This window comes from Scyliorhinus torazame, chromosome 16 (assembly GCF_047496885.1).
Source record: "Scyliorhinus torazame isolate Kashiwa2021f chromosome 16, sScyTor2.1, whole genome shotgun sequence".
Classification (NCBI taxonomy): Eukaryota; Metazoa; Chordata; class Chondrichthyes; order Carcharhiniformes; family Scyliorhinidae; genus Scyliorhinus; species Scyliorhinus torazame.
In genome coordinates this window covers 190,533,427-190,550,115 of record NC_092722.1, presented here as the reverse complement: position 1 = coordinate 190,550,115, position 16,689 = coordinate 190,533,427, and the positions used below count along the sequence as shown (strand labels likewise).

Here is a 16,689-nt window from a genome sequence, read left to right as displayed (position 1 = left end):
AGTTGCTGGCGAAGGTGCTGGCTATGAGAATTGAGGACTGTGTCCCGGGGGTGATTCATGAGGACCAGACGGGATTTGTGAAGGGTAGGCAGCTAAATACAAATGTTCGGAGGCTCCTCAATGTGATTATGATGCCCTCGGTGGAGGGGGAAGCGGAGGTAGTGGCAGCTATGGACGCGGAGAAGGCCTTTGATTGGGTGGAGTGGGAGTATCTTTGGGAAGTGTTGCGGAGGTTTGGGTTCGGGGAGGGGTTCATCAGTTGGGTCAGGCTGCTTTATGGAGCACCAGTGGCGAGTGTGGCTACGAACCGGCGGAGATCGGAGTACTTTCGGCTGTTCCGGGGGACGAGGCAGGGGTACCCCTTATCCCCCTTGTTGTTTGCACTGGCAATTGAGCCACTGGTCATGGCACTGGTCCGGGGGGGAGAGGAACACCGGGTGTCGTTGTATGCCGACGACCTGTTGTTGTATGTGGCGGATCCAGTGGAGGGGATGGTGGAGGTCATGCGGATCCTTAGGGAGTTTGGGGACTTTTCGGGGTATAAACTCAACATAGGGAAGATTGAGCACTTTATGGTGCATTCAGGGGACCAGGGAAGGGGGATAGATGAGCTACCGCAGAAGAGGGCGGAAAGGAGCTTTCGGTACCTAGGGATCCAAGTAGCTAGGAGTTGGGGGGCCCTGCACAAACTCAATTTGACGCAGTTGGTGGAGCAGATGGAGGAGGATTTTAAAAGATGGGATATGCTGCCACTCTCGCTAGCGGGTAGGGTGCAGTCGGTCAAAATGACGGTCCTCCCGAGGTTTCTCTTTGTCTTCCAGTGCCTTCCCATTATGAGCCCCAAGGCCTTTTTCAAATGGGTAAGCAGGAGCATCATGGGATTTGTGTGGGCGAATAAGACCCTGAGGGTGAAGAGAGTGTTTCTGGAGCGTAGCAGGGACAGTGGGGGGGGGGGGCTGGCACTGCTGAATGTGTGTGGTTATTATTGGGCAGCCAATGTGGCGATGATCCGTAAGTGGGTAATGGAGGGAGAGGGGGGGTGGCCTGTGTGGGCACGAGCCTGAGGGCGCTGGTGGCGGCACCGCTGCCGCTCTCGCCGACAAGGTACACCACGAGTCCGGTGGTGGCGGCGACGCTGAAGATCTGGGGGCAGTGGAGGCGACACAGGGGCGAGGTGGGAGCCTCGGTTTGGTCCCTGATTCGGGAGGATTCCCGGGAAGGATGGATGGGGGTTTCGGAGCTGGCATCGGGCTCGTCGATGGGATGTTTGCGAGCCTCGGGGCGCTGGTGGAGTAGTTTGGGCTACCCCTGGGAAACGCTTTCAGGTACATGCAAGTGAGGGCGTTTGTGAGGCGGCAGGTGAGGGAATTCCCACTGCTAACAGCACGCGGGATTCAGGACAGGGTGATTTCGGGTGTATGGGTTGGAGAAGGCAAGGTTTCAGCGATTTACCAGGAGCTGAAGGAAGAGGAGGAGGCCCCGGTGGAGGAGTTAAAGGGCAAGTGGGAGGAGGAGCTTGGGGAGGAGATAGATGAGGGTCTGTGGGCTGATACCCTGAGTAGGGTTAATTCTTCCTCCTCTTGCGCCAGGCTCAGCCTAATACAGTTCAAAGTTACTCACAGAGCGCATATGACAGGGGCGAGGTTGAGTAGGTTCTTTGGGGTGGAGGACAGATGTGGGAGGTGCTCTGGGAGCCCGGCAAATCACGTCCATATGTTCTGGTCGTGCCCGGCACTGGATGGGTTTTGGAGGGGTTTGGCGAGGACTATGTGCAAGGTGGTGAACGCCCGGGTCAAACCGAGCTGGGGGTTGGCATTATTTGGGGTATCGGACGAGCCGGGAGTGCAGGAGGCGAAAGAGGCCGGTATTCTGGCCTTTGCGTCCCTGGTAGCCCGGCGGAGGATTTTGCTGTTATGGAAGGATGCGATGCCCCCCAGTGTGGAAGCTTGGATCAATGACAAGGCTGGGTTCATCAAGCTGGAGAGGATAAAGTTTGCCTTGCGCGGGTCTGTGCAGGGGTTCCTCAGGCGGTGGCAACCGTTCCTAGACTATCTCGCGGAGTGTTAGGAGGAGGTCAGCAGCAGCCCAAGGGTGGGAGGGGGGATTCTTTTGGGGTGGCGTTTGGGTGAAGGTGGGGGGGGGATTCCCTATTTGTGTTTTTAAATGTTATATGGGGGGTTATTGTATCTGGGGGAAATCCAATGTATAATTTCTGATTGTTGTGTTCTTGTTTCTTTCTTTTTGTTGAAAATTTGTTGAAAAATTTGAATAAATATATTTTTTAAAAAACCTTCTGACACAGAGGTGGGAGTGCCATCTACTGAGACATCATTGTGACTTTGTGCATGTTAAAATAACAAGCAATAAAGTAGGGGCAGCACGGTAGCACAATGGTTAGCACAATTGCTTCACAGCTCCAGGGTCCCAGGTTCGATTCCCGGCTTGGGTCACTGTCTGTGCGGAGACTGCACGTCCTCCCCGTGTCTGCGTGGGTTTCCTCCGGGTGCTCCGGTTTCCTCCCACAGTCCAAAGATGTGCAGGTTAGGTGGATTGGCCGTGCTAAATTGCCCTTAGTGTCCAAAATTGCCCTTAGTGTTGGGTGGGGTTACTGGGTTATGGGGATAGGGTGGAGGTGTGGACCTTGGGGAGGGTGCTCTTTCCAAGAGCCGGTGCAGACTCGATGGGCCGAATGGCCTCCTTCTGCACTGTAAATTTTTTGATAATGAAAAATGTTAACTGATTTGTTGATGTCCATTTCATATGACCCTTGTTTGGACCTGTGACCCCTCGTTACTCTTTAATTTGAACCAGTGTCTCAGATTTACTGTTTATGTTGCTGTATATCTTTAACACCTCGGTATGGTCATCTCTCAGTTGCCTCCTTTCAAAAGGCTGAAAAGCCCAAGCTTCTCTCCATCTCTTTTTGTAACTCTGTTCCCCTGCTGGAGATCAGGTCCCTTTTAATGTAACAGAATGTCCCATCGCATTTCACACAGGAGATGGTGAGAAGAGTGAGTGAAAAGAAGGAAACCTTTAAATGCAGGAAGGAAGGTGGTTTGTGCACGAGGTGTGATGGTATGTATTAGGGGTCATGTGGGACTGTGAAACCGTGATGCTATTGGCTGACAGATCCCGGGTCCTGGTTGGCTGCTGACTCCTGGCTCCGCCCTGAAGGCGGAGTATAAGAACCCGAGCTTCTCCCCGCCGCTTCATTCTGTTGCTGAACTGCTGGGGACAAGTCTCGCTTAATAAAGCCTCAATCGACTTCATCACTTCTCGTCTCTCAAGTAAGTCATTGTGCGCTACAATTTATTAAGCGAGCTTAAAGGACTATGGAGCTCCGGATCGCCCCGGAATGCCTGCGGATCAGCCCCCATGCAGCGAACTCGGCAGCAGTATTTAAACACTGGCAAGCATGTTTTGAAGGCTACCTCCGAACGGCCCCCGGCCGGACCACAGAAGACCAGAAAATGCAGGTCCTGCATTCGAGGGTAAGCCCGGAAATTTACCCTCTCATAGAAGACGCAGAGGATTTCCCGACGGCGCTCGCATTACTGAAGAGCATCTACGTCCGCCCCGTGAACCAGGTCTACGCGCGCTGCCAACTCGCAACGAGACGGCAAAGTCCCGGAGAATCGCTAGAAGAATTCTACGCCGCGCTGCTAATTTTGGGATGGGGCTGCAGCTGCCCGCCGGTGAACGCGATCGAACACACGGACATGCTAATTCGCGATGCTTTTGTGGCAGGTATGAACTCTCCCCAAATCCGCCAAAGACTTTTAGAAAGAGAGTAGTTAGGACTCTCAGAGGCACGGGCCATTGCAGCTTCCCAAGATGTGGCCTCGCAAAACGCCCGCGCCTACGGCCCCGACCGCCGGCAGCCCCTTGGGCTCCGTGGACCCCCGTTGCGACAACCCCCCCCCCGCAAGCTTGCGCGGTTAAAGCGCCAGACCATCCCGGGGGGGCCCGCTGCTATTTCTGCGGGCAAGCGAAACACCCCCGGCAGCGCTGCCCGGCCCGCGCAGCTATTTATAAAAGCTGCGGCAAGAAGGGCCATTATGCGGCTGTGTGCCGGTCCCGGGGGGTCGCCGCAATCCCCGGAGAAGAACGAGCCCAGCATAGCCCAAACGCTCCCCAACCCCCGCAGCGCCCCATGTGTGACCCGCGGGTGCCGCCATTTTGGGTCCCGGGCACCACGAGGGGACGATGGGCGCTGCCGTCTTGTGGCCCCCAGCCACGTGCGATTCATGGGGGCGGCCATTTTGTCCACCCCCGACCACGTGCGATCCATGGGGGCGGCCATTTTGTCCACCCCCGACCACGTGCGATCCATGGGGGCGGCCATTTTGTCCACCCCCGGCCGCGTGCGATTCATGGACGCCGCCATCTTGGATGACAACAAAGGACCCCAGCATCGACGGCTCCACGGGGTCCGAAGAAGACGCCGCGACACTACTACCACGACTGGCTTCGGTGACTCTGGATCAATCACGGCCCCGGACGCTCCAGACGACGACAACAACGGTGCTGGTCAACGGACACGAGACATCATGCTTGATCGACTCCGGGAGCACCGAAAGTTTCATTCACCCAGACACGGTAAGACGCTGTTTTCTGACTATCCATCCAAGTCCGCAAAAGATTTCCCTAGCTGCAGGATCCCACTCCGTAGAGATCAAAGGGTTCTGCATCGCGAACCTAACGGTGCAAGGGAGGGAGTTTAAAAACTACAGGCTCTACGTCCTTCCCCAACTCTGCGCGCCCACATTACTGGGATTAGATTTCCAGTGTAACCTGCAGAGCCTAACATTTCAATTCGGCGGCCCAATACCCCCACTCACTATCTGCGGCCTCGCAACTCTCAAGGTTGAACCGCCGTCCTCGTTTGCAAACCTCACCCCGGATTGCAAACCAGTCGCCACTAGGAGCAGACGGTACAGCGCCCAGGACCGGATATTTATTCGGTCGGAAGTCCAGCGGTTGCTGAAGGAAGGCATAATCAAGGCCAGCAATAGTCCCTGGAGAGCCCAGGTGGTAGTAGTAAAGACCGGGGAGAAGCAAAGGATGGTCATAGACTATAGCCAGACCATCAACAGGTACACACAGCGAGATGCGTACCCTCTCCCCCGCATATCCGACATGGTAAATCGGATTGCCCAGTATAAGGTTTTCTCCACCGTGGACCTCAAGTCCGCCTACCACCAGCTCCCCATCCGCCCAGGTGACCGCAAGTACACAGCCTTCGAGGCAGACGGGCGTCTATACCACTTCCTAAGGGTCCCATTTGGTGTCACGAACGGGGTCTCAGTCTTCCAACGGGAGATGGACCGAATGGTTGACCAGCACGGGTTGCAGGCCATGTTCCTGTATCTCGACAACGTAACCATCTGCGGCCACGACCAGCAGGACCACGACGCCAACCTCCAAAAATTCCTCCAGACCGCTAACGCCCTGAACCTCACATACAACGAGGACAAGTGCATTTTTAGCACAAACCGGTTGGCCATCCTGGGATACGTAGTGCGCAATGGGATAATAGGCCCCGACCCCGAACGCATGCGCCCCCTTATGGAATTTCCCCTCCCCCACTGCTCCAAAGCCCTGAAACGTTGCCTGGGGTTCTTTTCATATTACGCCCAGTGGGTCCCCCAGTATGCAGACAAGGCCCGCCCGCTAATACAGACCACTACCTTCCCCCTGTCGACAGAGGCTCGCCAGGCCTTCAGCTGCATCAAAGCGGACATCGCAAAGGCCACGTTGCGCGCCATCAACGAGTCCCTCCCCTTCCAGGTCGAGAACGGCGCATCCGACGTAGCTCTGGCGGCCACCCTTAACCAAGCGGGCAGACCCGTGGCCTTTTTCTCCCGAACCCTCCACGCCTCAGAAATCCGCCACTCCTCAGTGGAAAAGGAAGCCCAAGCCATAGTGGAAGCTGTGCGACATTGGAGGCATTACCTGGCCGGCAGGAGATTCACTCTCCTCACTGACCAACGGTCGGTAGCCTTCATGTTCGATAATGCACAGCGGGGCAAAATTAAAAATGACAAGATCTTAAGGTGGAGGATCGAGCTCTCCACCTTCAACTACGAGATCTTGTACCGTCCCGGAAAGCTGAACGAGCCGTCCGATGCCCTATCCCGCGGCACATGTGCCAACGCACAAATAGACCGCCTCCAAGCCCTCCACGAGGACCTCTGCCACCCGGGGGTCACTCGGTTCTACCATTTCATAAAGACCCGCAACCTCCCCTACTCTGTGGAGGAGGTCCGTACAGTCACCAGGAACTGCCACATCTGCGCAGAGTGCAAACCGCACTTTTTCAGGCCGGATAGAGCGCACTTGATCAAGGCTTCCCGCCCCTTTGAATGCCTCAGTTTGGATTTCAAAGGGCCCCTCCCCTCCACCGACCGCAACGCATACTTCCTGAACGTGGTGGACGAGTACTCTCGTTTCCCCTTCACCATCCCCTGCCCCAACATGACAGCGGCCACAGTCATTAAAGCCCTTGGCACCATATTCACACTGTTCGGTTGCCCCGCATATATCCATAGCGACAGGGGGTCCTCCTTCATGAGTGACGAGCTGCGCCAGTTCCTGCTCAGCAAGGGCATAGCCTCGAGCAGGACGACCAGCTACAACCCCCGGGGGAACGAGCAAGTAGAGAGGGAGAACGGCACGGTCTGGAAGACCGTCCTGCAGGCCCTACAGTCCAGGGATCTCCCAGTTTCCTGGTGGCAGGAGGTACTCCCGGATGCTCTCCACTCCATCCGGTCGCTGCTGTGTACCACCACTAACCAAACGCCTCATGAGCGCCTCCTTGTCTTCCCCAGGAAGTCCTCCTCCGGAACGTCACTGCCGACCTGGCTGGCGGCCCCAGGACCCATCTTGCTCCGGAAACATGTGCGGGCGCACAAATTGGACCCGTTGGTCGAGAGGGTTCACCTTCTCCACGCGAACCCGCAGTACGCCTACGTGGCGTATCCCGACGGCCGACAGGACACGGTCTCACTGCGGGACCTGGCGCCCGCCGGCAACACACACACCCCCCCGACACCGATCATCCCCTCCCTACCACCGGCGCACCCCGCGACCGCCCCCTTCCCGGGAGGATCGGTCCTCCTCCCGTGCCCGCCCAGGAGTGAAACAGGAACGAACACCGAAATGCTCCCGGAGACGACAACGCCGGAACAAGCACCTGCACCACCACCGGGGCTGAGGCGATCGACGAGGAAGACCAGACCGCCCGCTCGACTCGTGGCATCCGCGTGACACCAAGAATGTTGTTGGATTGTAACAAAAAAAACAATTTTTTTCTCTTACTAATATTGTAAATAGTTTGTACATAGCCCAGTGTAGGGCTAAAACTGTAGTAACATGTCCGAAATTTTCCTCCTAGGACCAGCCTTGTAAACCCCTACCACCATGCGAACCACCAACCCGCCGGGTTCCTTTTTAACAAGGGGTGAATGTGGTGGTATGTATTAGGGGTCATGTGGGACTGTGAAGCCGTGATGCTATTGGCTGACAGATCCCGGGTCCTGGTTGGCTGTTGACTCCTGGCTCCGCCCTGAAGGCGGAGTATAAGAACCCGAGCTTCTCCCCGCCGCTTCATTCTGTTGCTGAACTGCTGGGGACAAGTCTCGCTTAATAAAGCCTCAATCGACTTCATCACTTCTCGTCTCTCTCGTAAGTCATTGTGCGCTACACGAGGTTCCTGTGATTGGGATGTTGTATAAAGGCTGGTGTAGCTGTGAAGAGTGCGCAGGAGGCCAGAGTCGGAAGCCCAAAGGAATTCCCTTCCTAAGTGCCTCCGCCTTTCCACCCCCTCTTCTTTTAAGATGGTCCATAAAACGTATGTTTTATATGTGGCCAAGGTTTTAGCCACCTATACTAATATCAACTTCAGCTTGGTGTCATAGACATACATAGAATTTACAGTGCAGAAGGAGGCCATTCGGCCCATCGAGTCTGCACTCCTGTGCTGCTCGAAGGACATTACATCTGTCCGCTGAACCAGGTCTACGCCCGTCACCTGCTGGCAACTAGAAGGCAGAACCCAGAAGAAACACTGGAAGACTTCTATCGGGCACTACTAGTGCTGGGCCGAAACTGTGGCTGCCCAGCAGTTACGGGGAACGAGCACACGGAACTTTTAATTCGGGATGCTTTCGTGCCAGGTATGACTTCCCCCGACATCCGCAGAAGACTCCTTGAAATGGACACACTGGGCCTCACTGAGGCACGGGCCCTGGCAGGGTCCATGGACGTTGCGTACAAAAACGCACTGGCTTTTGCTCCCGGGCGCACGGCGCCCCCCTGGGCTGCGGGGCACCCCATCACGGCAGCCCCCCAGACTTTCCCGCTAACCCCGCAGGCCTGCGCGGCAAGACGGCCCGTTTTCACCGCCGGCCAACGCAGCTTCGTCTGCGGCCAGACGAATCATCCGCGCGCGCTGCACGGCCCGCACCGCCACCTGCAAAGGGTGCGGCAAGAAAGGCCACTTTGTCGCGGTCTGCCAGGCCCGCGCCATGGCAGCGGTCGCCAGCGACTATCGGCAGCCTTTTTTTCAGGTCCCTTCCGTCCAAGGCCCACCGCCGCCCTTCTATCCCCAGGCAACGTGCGACCCACGGCCGTGGCCATTTTGCCCCCCGGCCACCACGCTGGATGGGCGGGCGCCGCCAGTTTGTCCCTCGCCGCCGCCATCTTTGGCATCCCCGGACTCCATGTGCGACCCGTGGCTGACGCCATCTTGGATGGGGCCTCAGCTGCAGCTGGCCTCCGTTACCCTGGACCAGAGTCGGCCCTGGACGCCAGCGAAAGCCACCACAACGATCGCCATCAACGGCCACGTGGCGTCGTGCCTGATCGACTCTGGGAGCACGGAAAGCTTTGTCCACCCCGACACAGTAAGGCGCTGTTCTCTTGTCACCCATCCCGTAAAGCAACGGATCTCCCTGGCCTCCGGGTCACACGCAGTGGAGATAAAAGGGTTCTGCCTAGCGAACCTCACTGTCCAAGGCAGGGAATTCCGCAATTTCCACCTGTACGTTCTGCCGCACCTCCGCGCAGCCACCCTTCTTTGGCTGGATTTCCAGTGCCACCTACAAAGCCTGACCTTTAAATTTGGCGGCCCTATACCCCCCCTTACTGTCTGCGGCCTCGCGACCCTTAAGGTCGACCCGCCTTCCCTGTTTGCGAACCTCACCCCGGATTGCAAACCCGTCGCCACCAGGAGCAGACGGTACAGTGCCCAGGACCGGACCTTCATCAGGTCCGAGGTCCAAAGGCTGCTGAAGGAAGGGGTCATCGAAGCGAGCAACAGCCCCTGGAGGGCTCAAGTAGTGGTGGTAAAGACCGGGGAGAAGCATATGATGGTCATTGATTACAGCCAGACCATCAACAGGTTTACGCAACTGGACGCGTACCCTCTCCCCCGTATAGCCGACCTGGTAAATAGGATTGCGCAGTACAAGGTTTTCTCCACGGTGGATCTCAAGTCTGCCTACCACCAGCTGCCCCTCCGTCATGGGGACCGCCAATACACTGCCTTCGAAGCAGATGGGCGGCTCTATCACTTTTTAAGGGTTCCCTTCGGTGTCACAAACGGGGTCTCGGTCTTCCAACGTGAGATGGACCGAATGGTTGACTGGTACGGCTTACGCGCAACGTTCCCGTATCTTGACAACGTCACCATCTGCGGCAATGACCAGCAGGACCACGACACCAACCTCCGAAAATTTCTCCAGACCCGCAAATATCCTTAATCTGACCTACAATAAGGATAAATGTGTTTATGCAATGACCGTCTAGCCATCCTAGGCTACGTAGTGCAAAATGGAGTCATAGGCCCCGACCCTGAACGCATGCGCCCCCTTATGGAGTTCCCCCTCCCTCACTGCCCCAAGGCCCTAAAGCGCTGCCTCGGCTTCTTTAGCTATTATGCACAATGGGTCCCTAATTACGCAAACAAGGCTCGACCCCTGATCCAGTCCACAACCTTCCCCCTGTCGACGGAGGCCCGCCAGGCCTTCTGCCACATCAAAGCAGACATTGCAAAGGCCATGATGCACGCCATCGACGAGTCCCTCCCCTTCCAGGTCGAGAGCGACGCGTCCGACGTAGCTCTGGCGGCCACCCTCAACCAAGCGGGCAGGCCCGTGGCTTTCTTCTCCCGCACTCTCCATGCTTCCGAAATTCGCCATTCCTCAGTCGAAAAGGAGGCCCAGGCCATAGTAGAAGCTGTGCAGCACTGGAGGCATTACCTGGCCGGCAGGAGATTCACTCTCCTCACGGACCAACGGTCGGTTGCCTTCATGTTCGATAATGCGCAGCGGGGCAAGATTAAAAACGACAAGATCTTGCGGTGGAGGATAGAACTCTCCACCTTCAACTGCGAGATCTTGTACCGTCCGGGGAAGCTAAACGAACCTCCTGATGCCCTGTCCTGCAGCACTTGTGCCACCGCACAAGTGGACCGCCTCCGAGCCCTCCGCGAGGACCTCTGCCACCCGGGGGTCACTCGTTTCTTTAATTTCATTAAGACCCGCAACCTGCCCTACTCCATCGAGGAGGTCAGGACTGTCACCAGGGACTGCCGAATCTGCGGGAAGTGCAAACGGCACTTCTACCGGCCAGAGAAAGCGCATCTGATAAAGGCTTCCCGTCCCTTTGAACGCCTCAGTATGGACTTCAAAGGCCCCCTCCCCTCCACCGACCGCAACACGTATTTCCTGAATGTGATTGACGAATACTCCCGGTTCCCATTCGCCATCCCCTGCCCCGACATGACCAGGACCACCGTCATCAAGGCCCTCCAGAGTATTTTTACACTGTTCGGTTCCCCTGCATACATTCACAGTGATAGGGGATCCTCCTTTATGAGCAACGAACTGCGTCAATTCCTGCTCAGCAAAGGCATCGCCTCGAGCAGGACGACCAGTTACAACCCCCGGGGTAACGGCCAGGTAGAGAGGGAGAACGGAACAGTCTGGAAGACCATCCTACTGGCCCTTCGGTCCAGGAACCTCCCAGTCTCTGGTCGCGTATCATGGAGTCGGAGGTGGACCCGTAATTACAGGGCTGCGCAAGGATGCGGAGGTGGGTGAGAAAGGACTGGAAAGGTTCACCCTTACCCTGCAAACGCTGTTGGAATACATAGCGCTCGAAACTTTCATTCACCTCGATGTCGCAGTGACTGTCAAACTTAAGGACCGTCTTGAATTTTGATTTATCTTCACCAATCAGCAAAGGTGAGAGAATTGAAAATGTGGATGGCATGGTCCCCGGCCGTGGATAGGAAGAGAGCGATCTTCCTGGTGTCTGAGGCAGCTTCCCGGTCTGTGGCTTCCAGGTAGAGCTGGAAGCGTTGTTTGAATATCTTCCAGTTGGCCCCTAGGTACGGCCGCATTTGGAGTATTGCGTGCAGTTCTGGTCACCGCATTATAGGAAGGACGTGGAGGCTTTGGAGCGGGTGCAGAGGAGATTTACCAGGATGTTGCCTGGTATGGAGGGAAAACCTTATGAGGAAAGGCTGATGGACTTGAGGTTGTTTTCGTTGGAGAGAAGAAGGTTAAGAGGAGACTTAATAGAGGCATACAAAATGATCAGGGGGTTAGATAGGGTGGACAGTGAGAGCCTTCTCCCGCGGATGGAAATGGCTAGCACGAGGGGACATAGCTTTAAACTGAGGGGTAATAGATATAGGACAGAGGTCAGAGGTAGGTTCTTTACGCAAAGAGTAGTGAGGCCGTGGAATGCCCTACCTGCTACAGTAGTGAACTCGCCAACATTGAGGGCATTTAAAAGTTTATTGGATAAACATATGGATGATAATGGCATAGTGTAGGTTAGATGGCTTTTGTTTCGGTGCAACATCGTGGGCCGAAGGGCCTGTACTGCGCTGTATTGTTCTATGTTCTATGTTCTATGTTACCGGTGATGCGGGGGGGCGGACGCTGTCCATTTTGCAGGATGACTGTATGCTGGTGGAAGGCAGATCACTTGCAGGTAGGTCTAAGAAGTTCTAACATCCCTCAACAACTGGTACCATGTGTGTTGGGTGCTCTGGATCCGTGGAACACATACAGGCCACCAACACTTGTAATAGTACAACACTATTTTATTAAGTTAGAAACTGTTGAACATACTTTCACTGTGGGCTAACACGATGTTAGATTAAACTAAAGACCTATGCCTGTCCTAACCAGTCTATGCACTCAGCACATGGTGAAGATCTGTGTTGTAAGCTGTAAGCTCTGTCCTTCTAGGAGGCTGCATCCCAAATGAGCGGGAAAACTGATGCCCTCTGTCTTTATACTGAGTGTGCTCTAACTGGTGATTGGCTGTGCTTTTGTGTGTGTTGATTGGTTTTGCTGTGTGTCCATCAGTGTGTGTGTCTGCACCATGATATACTGGTGTATATTATGACAGGCGGGCCTTGTCCGCATAGCTTGGGAACCACTGGGTGTAGTAGGAAAAGAACCCCAGGCAGCGTTTGAGGGCCTTGGGGCATGCGGTCGGGGTCGGGCCCGAGAAGTCCATTTTGGACTACATAGCTGAGAATGGCTAACCGGGTCGTGCTGAACACACACTTCTCTTTGTTATAGGTAAGGTTGAGAAGAGTGGCAGTGCAGAGGAATTTATCGAGGTTGGCATCGTGGTCCTGCTGGTCATGGCCGCAGATGGTGACATTATCTAAGTACGGAAAGGTGGCCCGCAAACCGTCCATCTCCCTTTGGAAGACCTAGACCCCATTTGTGAAGTGGTAGAGGCGACCGTCCGCCTCGAAAGCCGTGTATGGCCGGTCCGACTTCCAGATGGGTAGCTGGTGGTAGGCGGATTTCAGGTCAATTGTTGAGAGGGCCCGGTACTGCACCCCCGGTACTGATTGACCATATCAGATATGTGTAGGAGTGGATACGCATCGAGCTGCGTGTACCGATTGATGGTCTGGCTGTAGTCCATGACCATCCTGTATTTCTCTCCAGTTTTAACCACTACCACTTGGGCTCTCCAGGGGCTGTTGCTGGCCTCGATAACACCCACCTTAAGCAGCTGCTGGACTTCGGACCTGATGAAGGTCTTGTCCTGGGTGCTGTACCGTCTGCTCCTAGTGGCAATGGACTTGCAATCCGCAGTTAGATTGGCAAAAAGGGAGGGGGCATCCACCTTTGCGAGGCCGCAAACGGTAAGGGGGGTAAGGGCCCACCGAATTTGAGGGTGAGGCTCTGGAGGTTGCAGTGGAAGTCCAGACCCAAAATGAGTGCAGCGCAGAGATTAGGAAGGACATAGAGGCGGAAGTTACTAAATTCTACGCCCTGGACAGTGAGGGCGACTGTACAGAAGCCTCGGATTGGGATAGAGTGGGAGATCCTTTGATTGGCAGGGTGGACTGCGAGGGAGCAGTGCCTTACCGTATCTGGGTGTACGAAGCTTTCGGTGCTCCCGGAGTCCAGCAGGCACGAGGTCGTGTGGCCGTTGATTTTCACCGTCGTCGACGCGGTGGCCAGGTTGTGCGGGCGAGATTGGTCCAGCGTCATATAAGCGAGCTGCGGGTAGCTGTCAGATGCTTCAGGTGGCGAGCGTGTGCGGTTCCGATGTCGGGATGTCCGGAGACCCTGTGGGGGACAAGGTGGCGGCGCCCATGGTGCGCACATTGCGGGGTCGGGACAAGATGGCGGCACCCATGGGGCACACGTGGTCGAAGGGGGACAAGATGGCGGCGCCCATTGATCGCACATGGACCTGCGAGGAGAAGATGGCGGCTCCCATTGTGCGTCTGGCGTGGGGGAGGGGGCGATCACAGCGACTGCGCGGGCCTGGCACACAACCGCGAAGTGGCCCTTTTTACTGCAGGCTTTATAAACTGCAGTGCGGGCGGGGCAGTGTTGGCGGGCGTGCTTCTGCTGACCGCAGAAGTAGCAGTGGGGACCCCCAGGGTGCGCGGATCGGCGTGCGGTGCAGGCGTATTGGGAAGGCAGGGACCTGGCTGAGGAGGTCGTCGGCGGGGTCCAGGAGGGGTAGGAAGGAGTAGAAGGGTGGGCAGCGCGGCGGGAGGGGTACGATTGCACGTTATGGGATGTGACCATCATGGAGAGCGCCAAGGTTTTCGTCTCCACCAGTTCGAGCGTAGCCCCTTCCAGTAATCGTTCTCGGATGCGGTCCAACGCAATCCCCGTCACAAAGGCATCGCGCATGAGGAGGTTCGCGTGTTCGGCGGCCGTAACGGCCTGACAGTCACAGTCCCGGATGAGTGGAATTAGGGCCCGCCAGAAGTTTTCGATGGACTCACCAGGTAGTTGCGAGCGGGGGGCGAGTACATGCCTGGCGAAGAGCGTGTTCACGTTCTGCCCGTAGTGTTCCTTAAGAAGTTCCATTGCTTTTGTGTAATTCGTGGCGTCTTGGCTCAACGGGAATACGCTGGAGCTCAGTCTGGAGTACAGGATGTTTATCTTCTGAGCCTCCGTTGGCGCGGGGTCCGCAGCATTGATGTAGGCGTCAAAACATGCTAGCCAGTGAGTAAAGTCTTTTCTGCCGTCGGGCGTGTGCGGATCCAGCTGCAGCTGATTGGGCTGGTTTAGCACAGTGGGCTAAACAGCTGGCTTGCAATGCAGAACAAGGCCAGCAGCGCGGGTTCAATTCCCGTACCGGCCTCCCTGAACAGGCGCCGGAATGTGGTGACTAGGGGCTTTTCACAGTAACTTCATTGAAGCCTACTTGTGACAATAAGTGATTATTATTATTATTATTATTTCTGATATCCATGCTGTGGACAATCTGACCGTAGTAAATTGATGCACTATCAATTGCACAAAGACTAAAGTTTGGTATAACTGTGGCTTTATTACAGTCAGATGCGTGGCCTCCTGCTGCAGCTGGCGAAATGGCAGGGCACTGGAGGTCATTCATATTTATCCAGTTCTCCCTGGGCGGAGCCAGCCGGCAGGAGCTACCAGCGAACCTGTAGTGCAGGTCCTACCTTACATCTCCTATTACAGTGGTTCACAACAACGTGCAAGGCAAGTTTTTTTTTACACAAGAAGGTGGTGAGTGCCTGGAACCTGCTGGTGCAGAAGGTGGTGGAAGCAGATACGACAGCGACGTTTAAGAGGCATCATGATGAATACATGAATAGAATGGGAATAGAGCACATTCACCATGTGGCTGCGTGGGTTTCACCCCCACAATCCAAAGATGTGTAGGTCAGGTGGATTGGCTATGCTAAATTGTCCCTTAATTGGAAAAAAATAATAATTGGGTACTCGAAATTTGTAAAAAAAAAAAAGAATGGGACGAGAGGGATATGGACCCGGCAAGTGCAGACGGTTTTAGTTAAGACAGGCATCATTGACGGCACCGGCTTGGAGAGCCAAAGGGCCTGTTCCTGGGCTGTATTGTTCTCTGCTGTTCAATATCCACCACCCCCTGCCCAGGAACAAACATTTCATTACATACTTCTGTTCAGAGGGATTTGCTTGTTTCTATGCATTAGATTCAGTGAAAAGTGTTTCAGGAGTATTAAGTTCTAAACAGTATTTACTGTGATATTGGGTGGGATAGAACCTGTGATTAAGTGAGATGAAGGTGGATTGTTTGGTATTATTCCCACAACCTTTCCCACTCCCCATCCTTTCTTTAAGAAAGCACACAACTAGATCCACTGCTCTTCCCTTGCCACTCTGCCAGCCATTCACCATGCCTGAGTCCAGGAGCCGGCGAGAGGGGATGACGGGAAGTGTAGTTACAGGAGCCGAAGCGCAGACGCGGTCTCCGCTGGCATGACGTCTGCATGCACTACAACCCCCGGCGTGCCTTCATGCGCTGGCTGCGCAGGCGCACTGCGGCCGTGCTGTGAGGACCAACACGGCGACCGGCTGGAGGCGAAGCAGCTGCGCCCGGCGGTAAGTTCACCATCTGCCCGGACTGCCCCCCCCCCCAAACACACACACACACATCAACCCCCCTCCCCCCCACATCAACACCCCCTCCCCCCCACATCAACACCCCCTCCCCCCCACATCAACACCCCCTCCCCCCCACATCAACACCCCCTCCCCCCCATCAACACCCCCTCCCCCCCCATCAACACCCCTCCCCCCCACATCAACACCCCCTCCCCCCCACATCAACACCCCCTCCCCCCCACATCAACACCCCCTCCCCCCCACATCAACACCCCCTCCCCCCCCATCAACACCCCCTCCCCCCACATCAACACCCCCTCCCCCCCACATCAACACCCCCCCCCATCAACACCCCCTCCCCCCCCATCAACACCCCCTCCCCCACATCAACACCCCTCCCCCCCCATCAACACCCCTCCCCCCCCATCAACACCCCCTCCCCCCCCATCAACACCCCCTCCCCCCCCATCAACACCCCCTCCCCCCCCATCACACCCCCCCCCATCAACACCCCCTCCCCCCCATCAACACCCCCCTCCCCCCCACATCAACACCCCCTCCCCCCCACATCAACACCCCCTCCCCCCCACATCAACACCCCCTCCCCCCCATCAACACCCCTCCCCCCCCATCAACACCCCTCCCCCCCCCCATCAACACCCCCTGCCCCCCCATCAACACCCCCTCCCCCCCATCAACACCCCCTCCCCCCCCATCAACACCCCCTCCCCCCCATCAACACCCCCTCCCCCCCATCAACACCCCCTCCCCCCCCATCAACACCCCC

General features: G+C 56.1%; 1 protein-coding gene across 2 annotated transcripts in view; it reads left to right on the top strand.

Moving 5' to 3' along the window:
* Nucleotides 1–15,784: 15,784 nt before the first annotated feature.
* Nucleotides 15,785–16,689, top strand: part of zdhhc16b (zDHHC palmitoyltransferase 16b) — a 45,774-nt gene continuing 44,869 nt past the window's right edge. Inside the window, exon 1 of one of the 2 annotated variants that reach the window (XM_072479658.1) lies at nt 15,785–15,899. The gene's annotated coding sequence lies outside the window, so the exon portion shown is untranslated. The remainder of the gene's footprint in view (nt 15,900–16,689) is intronic. The other variant, XM_072479659.1, reaches the window with a different exon arrangement.